This window comes from Electrophorus electricus, unplaced genomic scaffold (assembly GCF_041902795.1).
Source record: "Electrophorus electricus isolate QZ-2024a unplaced genomic scaffold, ASM4190279v1 Scaffold88, whole genome shotgun sequence".
Taxonomy (NCBI): Eukaryota; Metazoa; Chordata; class Actinopteri; order Gymnotiformes; family Gymnotidae; genus Electrophorus; species Electrophorus electricus.
The window spans coordinates 230,008-237,889 of record NW_027658805.1 but is presented as its reverse complement, the minus strand read 5'-3'; positions in this window follow the sequence as shown (position 1 = coordinate 237,889).

Here is a 7,882-nt window from a genome sequence, read left to right as displayed (position 1 = left end):
TCACTGTACCGGCCGTGTGCACTTAGACCTGCATGGCTTAATCTTTGAGACAAGCATATGTTACTGGCAGGATCAACCAGGTAGTTTGCACCGTGGTCTGGGATGAACCACGAGTGACATCCGCCTCCCCTTCCGGGGGCTAGGAAGCAGCGGGTTGTAAGTGCGTGCGCCGTCAGGTCCAGACGCCATACAGGGCTACCCAGGACAGCTTCCGCGGCCAGTGTAAACGTGCTCGCGCACCGCCCTCTGGCCTTCGGACGCCGACCTCTCACCTTGATGCAAAGCTGTCCCATCCGGTCATGCCCGCACCGTACCCCGTCCACCTCCTCCGGAGGTGCGGACGGCCGACTCCAGGTGCTTTCGGCGTTCCCTCTCTTCACGCCGTTTTGATTTTCGTGGGCCGCTGGTGGGGGGACAAGGGAAAGACCTCGTCGAATTCCCTCCCCCCTAGCCTCGCTCAACCTACGTTTCGTGATGTAACCAAGAAGAGTGATTCGTGGGCCCAGGTAGGTTTGAAGAGGAGGCCAACAAAGCAGGGCACTCCCTTCCTCCCAAACCACAGACACCAGTATAGGACAACTGAGTAGACAGACTGGCCGTCTGAGTCTCCCCCAGAGAGTTCTGGGATGGGTTACAAATAACCCCCACCCCCCATCAGAGGCTTGACCCGCTAGAACCAGGGAGGATCTGTCAAAACCGCTCTCCACATCAGAAGTTCTGGATCAGCCGGGGCTGGTCGGCAGACGTCCACCTAAGGCCGTGGCCTAACCCCGTGTGGGGGGATAGCGCTCGCACCCGTACACGTGGACACCCGCTCGTCAAATGGCTGGCTCCTCACTTACCGTAGGGGGAATGGTTTGCCTACCCCTGGCGGGTCTGGTACTCCACTCTACCAAACAAGGAAGCAACACACCAATAGACCCCTGCAACACCGGGCAGCTTTGGGCAGTGTCACTACACTCCTCCTTGTTCTTCACGTTCCTTCCGTGGTGATTTTTTTTTTTTTTTCGTGGCCATTGCCGTGCATGGCTTCCCCATCGCTTTGCATGCTCTCCATTGCCTCGTGCTGCTTCACCATTGGTCTCACCTGGAGACCGAAGCCGCTCTCCCAGTAACCCGATGGTACCTGGCCAGAAAACCCCGTGCCCGATTTCATCTAGGACAAGGGCCAAACCACAGACCGTGCCCGTCCAGGGTCAACCCCTGGTCGGACAGGCCTGGTGGGTCGATACCATGGATGTGGCAGGCCGACGAGAATCCACTGGTACATTTACAAACACGCCCACCCTGGTGGCATGGCTGTACGACCCATCGTCGAAGCACGCTGCGGCGGACTGAGCCATTGGATCCAGTTGCCTGGGCGTACACTCAGCCCAACAGACGCACTCGGGTCGGGGAGAGCAAAGCAGACTGTGTGCCTGGATGTGCCCACTTCCATAGGGGAATCGGCATGATGGTTCACTTAACCCGAGGAGGGCTCCCCTCGCGGGATAAGCACCCCCCTCGGGGGATGGGGGGGGGGGGGGGGGCATCCAGAGCACACCACTTTCCGGTAGGGGACAGGCGTTTGATCATGTGTCCGAGGGAGAGCTCCCCTTGCCGGCCGAACACCCCTCGGACTCCCCTTGGGCTTCCAGAGAACGCCACTGGATGAATTTAGTGCTTGGACCCCATTGATTCTCTTTGCTCTCCCATATACCCGACGGGACCTATTTGCAAAACCCCGTGCCAACCAGACCTCCAGGAAGGGGGCTGGCGGCTAACCATGCCCAGCAGGGTGCACCCTGGTCGGACACTTTGGGAGGGTCGAGAGCCTGGAAGTGCCACCCGGGGGAGTAATTCTGATTTCCGTTTTAATGCACTCAGGGACAGCCCGAGGACCTCTGTAGTGCACCTGAGGCGGACTGAGCCGTCGGGTCCAGGGGTCTGGAGTTCGGAACCTCCAGGGTTCACCTGGCTGTTCTCTTAGCCCGGCAGGGTGCACCCTGGTCGGACACTTTGGGAGGGTCGAGAGCCTGGATGTGCCACCCCGACGAGTAATGAGTTTTCCCTTCGTATCTCTTCCGGACCAGGTCCGATTCGCACGAAACTCGCTGGGCATGGCCAGGAGCGCCCCCTGCTGCCCACGCCACCGTCCCCGCGCTTCTACTCCCGAGGGCCGAGGAGACAGCGAAGCGTGGGTCGGGTCGCCTGCTTCCAGGGTCTCCCTGGTACTCTCCAGTCTCCCGAGTCCATCGGGTCCGACCTCGTATTTTTAGCCCAGACGGGGAATGAGAAAGGGGCCCCCGACCGCCCGAGGGCGGGCGCTCGCTTCTCAGCCTAGGAACGTCCGATTCCCACGAAACTTTTACGCCAGACGTTCCTGGCAGCGAGCGCGTTCAAAGGTGACCCGCGCTGCTTCTCTCCTCCCAAGGGCCGAAGAGATATTCGTCTTCAAACCCGACCGGCCCTGTGTTTGCCGCCCCGGCGGTTTTAAAAAATCATAGCGTAAAAACGGTGGGTGCGCTTCGCCTGCCGCTTGGACAGCGTTAAACGGCAGCCCCGGCTCTTTCCAAAGGGCCCTCAACCGACTTTCTGCTCCCAAGGAGCCCAGAGATATGAAACCGATAAATCAAAACCCCGTGCCAACCAGACCTCCAGGAAGGGGGCTGGCGGCTAACCATGCCCGGCAGGGTGCACCCTGGTCGGCCGCTTTGGGAGGGTCGAGAGCCTGGATGTGCCACCCCGACGAGTAATGAGTTTTCCCTTCGTATCTCTTCCGGACCAGGTCCGATTCGCACGAAACTCGCTGGGCATGGCCAGGAGCGCCCCCTGCTGCCCACGCCACCGTCCCCGCGCTTCTACTCCCGAGGGCCGAGGAGACAGCGAAGCGTGGGTCGGGTCGCCTGCTTCCAGGGTCTCCCTGGTACTCTCCAGTCTCCCGAGTCCATCGGGTCCGACCTCGTATTTTTAGCCCAGACGGGGAATGAGAAAGGGGCCCCCGACCGCCCGAGGGCGGGCGCTCGCTTCTCAGCCTAGGAACGTCCGATTCCCACGAAACTTTTACGCCAGACGTTCCTGGCAGCGAGCGCGTTCAAAGGTGACCCGCGCTGCTTCTCTCCTCCCAAGGGCCGAAGAGATATTCGTCTTCAAACCCGACCGGCCCTGTGTTTGCCGCCCCGGCGGTTTTTAAAAAATCATAGCGTAAAAACGGTGGGTGCGCTTCGCCTGCCGCTTGGACAGCGTTAAACGGCAGCCCCGGCTCTTTCCAAAGGGCCCTCAACCGACTTTCTGCTCCCAAGGAGCCCAGAGATATGAAACCGAAAAATCAAAACCCCGTGCCAACCAGACCTCCAGGAAGGGGGCTGGCGGCTAACCATGCCCGGCAGGGTGCACCCTGGTCGGACGCTTTGGGAGGGTCGAGAGCCTGGATGTGCCACCCCGACGAGTAATGAGTTTTCCCTTCGTATCTCTTCCGGACCAGGTCCGATTCGCACGAAACTCGCTGGGCATGGCCAGGAGCGCCCCCTGCTGCCCACGCCACCGTCCCCGCGCTTCTACTCCCGAGGGCCGAGGAGACAGCGAAGCGTGGGTCGGGTCGCCTGCTTCCAGGGTCTCCCTGGTACTCTCCAGTCTCCCGAGTCCATCGGGTCCGACCTCGTATTTTTAGCCCAGACGGGGAATGAGAAAGGGGCCCCCGACCGCCCGAGGGCGGGCGCTCGCTTCTCAGCCTAGGAACGTCCGATTCCCACGAAACTTTTACGCCAGACGTTCCTGGCAGCGAGCGCGTTCAAAGGTGACCCGCGCTGCTTCTCTCCTCCCAAGGGCCGAAGAGATATTCGTCTTCAAACCCGACCGGCCCTGTGTTTGCCGCCCCGGCGGTTTTAAAAAATCATAGCGTAAAAACGGTGGGTGCGCTTCGCCTGCCGCTTGGACAGCGTTAAACGGCAGCCCCGGCTCTTTCCAAAGGGCCCTCAACCGACTTTCTGCTCCCAAGGAGCCCAGAGATATGAAACCGATAAATCAAAACCCCGTGCCAACCAGACCTCCAGGAAGGGGGCTGGCGGCTAACCATGCCCGGCAGGGTGCACCCTGGTCGGGACGCTTTGGGAGGGTCGAGAGCCTGGATGTGCCACCCCGACGAGTAATGAGTTTTCCCTTCGTATCTCTTCCGGACCAGGTCCGATTCGCACGAAACTCGCTGGGCATGGCCAGGAGCGCCCCCTGCTGCCCAGGCCTGGCTCTGGGCCTGGGCACACTTCATTCACTTTGTACCTTTAAATCATACTACTACTACTACTACTACCACCAGAATTCCAGGGCCAAGAGGTCACACAGTCATACACAGCAAAGTAGCTCTGGGCCTGGGCACACTTCAAGAAGTTGTCCCTTTATATAAGCCTAGAAATAGACTTCCAGGCCCAAGAGTTCAAACACATTCATGCCCAGCAAAGTAGCTCTGGGCCTGGGCACACTTCAATCACTTTGTGCCTTTAAATCATACTACTACTACCAGACTTCCAGGCCCAAGAGGTCAAACACAGTCATGCCCAGCAAAGTAGCTCTGGGCCTGGGCACACTTCATTCACTTTGTGCCTTAAATCATACTACTACTACCCACAGAATTCCAGGGCCAAGAGGTCACACAGTCATACACAGCAAAGTAGCTCTGGGCCTGGGCACACTTCAAGAAGTTTGACCCTTTATATAAGCCTAGAAATAGACTTCCAGAGCAAGAGGTCAAACACAGTCATGCACAGCAAAGTAGCTCTGGGCCTGGGCACACTTCAAGCACTTTTGTGCCTTTAAATCATACTACTACTACTACTACTACTACTACTACTACTACTACCAGACTTCCAGGCCCAAGAGTTCAAACACATTCATGCCCAGCAAAGTAGCTCTGGGCCTGGGCACACTTCATTCACTTTGTGCCTTTAAATCATACTACTACTACCACCAGACTTCCAGGGCCAAGAGGTCAACCACAGTCATGCACCAGCAAAGTTAGCTCTGGGCCTGGGCACACTTCAAGATGTTTGACCCTTTATATAAGCCTAGAAATAGACTTCCAGGCCCAAGAGTTCAAACACATTCATGCCCAGCAAAGTAGCTCTGGGCCTGGGCACACTTCAATCACTTTGTGCCTTTAAATCATACTACTACTACCACCAGACTTCCAGGCCCAAGAGGTCAAACACAGTCATGCCCAGCAAAGTAGCTCTGGGCCTGGGCACACTTCAATCACTTTGTGCCTTTAAATCATACTACTACTACCACCAGACTTCCAGGCCCTGGAGGTCACACCTTCATGCCTAGCAAGGTTGCTTTACACCTGCGCACACTTCAGACCGTTTCACTCTTTTAATCCTTCAAAGTACCACATTTCCAGACCCAAGAGGTCACAGAATCATGCCCAGCAAAGTAGCTCTGGGCCTGGGCACACTTCAATCACTTTGTGCCTTTAAATCATACTACTACTACCAGACTTCCAGGCCCCAGAGGTCAAACACAGTCATGCCCAGCAAAGTAGCTCTGGGCCTGGGCACACTTCAAGAAGTTTGACCCTTTATATAAGCCTAGAAATAGACTTCCAGAGCCAAGAGGTCAAACACAGTCATGCACAGCAAAAGTAGCTCTGGGCCTGGGCACACTTCATTCACTTTGTACCTTTAAATCATACTACTACTACCAGACTTCCAGGCCCAAGAGTTCAAACACATTCATGCCCAGCAAAGTAGCTCTGGGCCTGGGCACACTTCAATCACTTTGTGTTCTTTAAATCATACTACTACTACCAGACTTCCAGGCCCCAGAGGTCAAACACAGTCATGCCCAGCAAAGTAGCTCTGGGCCTGGGCACACTTCAAGAAGTTTGACCCTTTATATAAGCCTAGAAATAGACTTTCAGGCCCAAGAGGTCAAACACAGTCATGCCCAGCAAAGTAGCTGTGGGCCTGGGCACACTTCATTCACTTTGTACCTTTAAATCATACTACTACTACTACTACTACTACTACTACTACTACTTACTACTACTACCAGACTTCCAGGCCCAAGAGGTCAAACACAGTCATGCCCAGCAAAGTAGCTCTGGGCCTGGGCACACTTCAAGAAGTTGACCCTTTATATAAGCCCTAGAAATAGACTTCCAGGCCCAAGAGTTCAAACACATTCATGCCCAGCAAAGTAGCTCTGGGCCTGGGCACACTTCAATCACTTTGTGCCTTTAAATCATACTACTACTACCAGACTTCCAGGCCCCAGAGGTCAAACACAGTCATGCCCAGCAAAAGTAGCTCTGGGCCTGGGCACACTTCAAGAAGTTTGACCCTTTATATAAGCCTAGAAATAGACTTCCAGAGCCAAGAGGTCAAACACAGTCATGCCCAGCAAAGTAGCTCTGGGCCTGGGGCACACTTCAATCACTTTGTGCCTTTAAATCATACTACTACTACCACCAGACTTCCAGGCCCAAGAGGTCAAACACAGTCATGCCCAGCAAAGTAGCTCTGGGCCTGGGCACACTTCAATCACTTTGTGCCTTTAAATCATACTACTACTACCACCAGACTTCCAGGCCCTGGAGGTCACACCTTCATGCCTAGCAAGGTTGCTTTACACCTGCGCACACTTCAGACCGTTTCACTCTTTTAATCCTTCAAAGTACCACATTTCCAGACCCAAGAGGTCACAGAATCATGCCCAGCAAAGTAGCTCTGGGCCTGGGCACACTTCATCACTTTGTGCCTTTAAATCATACTACTACTACCAGACTTCCAGGCCCCAGAGGTCAAACACAGTCATGCCCAGCAAAGTAGCTCTGGGCCTGGGCACACTTCAAGAAGTTTGACCCTTTATATAAGCCTAGAAATAGACTTCCAGAGCCAAGAGGTCAAACACAGTCATGCACAGCAAAGTAGCTCTGGGCCTGGGCACACTTCATTCACTTTGTACTTTAAATCATACTACTACTACCAGACTTCCAGGCCCAAGAGTTCAAACACATTCATGCCCAGCAAAGTAGCTCTGGGCCTGGGCACACTTCAATCACTTTGTGTCTTTAAATCATACTACTACTACCAGACTTCCAGGCCCCAGAGGTCAAACACAGTCATGCCCAGCAAAGTAGCTCTGGGCCTGGGCACACTTCAAGAAGTTTGACCCTTTATATAAGCCTAGAAATAGACTTTCAGGCCCAAGAGGTCAAACACAGTCATGCCCAGCAAAGTAGCTGTGGGCCTGGGCACACTTCATTCACTTTGTACCTTTAAATCATACTACTACTACTACTACTACTACTACTACTACTACTACTACTACCAGACTTCCAGGCCCAAGAGGTCAAACACAGTCATGCCCAGCAAAGTAGCTCTGGGCCTGGGCACACTTCAAGAAGTTTGACCCTTTATATAAGCTAGAAATAGACTTCCAGGCCCAAGAGTTCAAACACATTCATGCCCAGCAAAGTAGCTCTGGGCCTGGGCACACTTCAATCACTTTGTGCCTTTAAATCATACTACTACTACCAGACTTCCAGGCCCCAGAGGTCAAACACAGTCATGCCCAGCAAAGTAGCTCTGGGCCTGGGCACACTTCAAGAAGTTTGGACCCTTTATATAAGCCTAGAAATAGACTTCCCAGAGCCAAGAGGTCAAACACAGTCATGCCCAGCAAAGTAGCTCTGGGCCTGGGCACACTTCATTCACTTTGTACCTTTAAATCATACTACTACTACCAGACTTCCAGGCCCAAGACGTCAAACACAGTCATGCCCAGCAAAGTAGCTCTGGGCCTGGGCACACTTCATTCACTTTGTACCTTTAATCATACTACTACTACTACTACTACTACTACTACTACTACTACTCCAGACTTCCAGGCCCAAGAGGTCAAACACAGT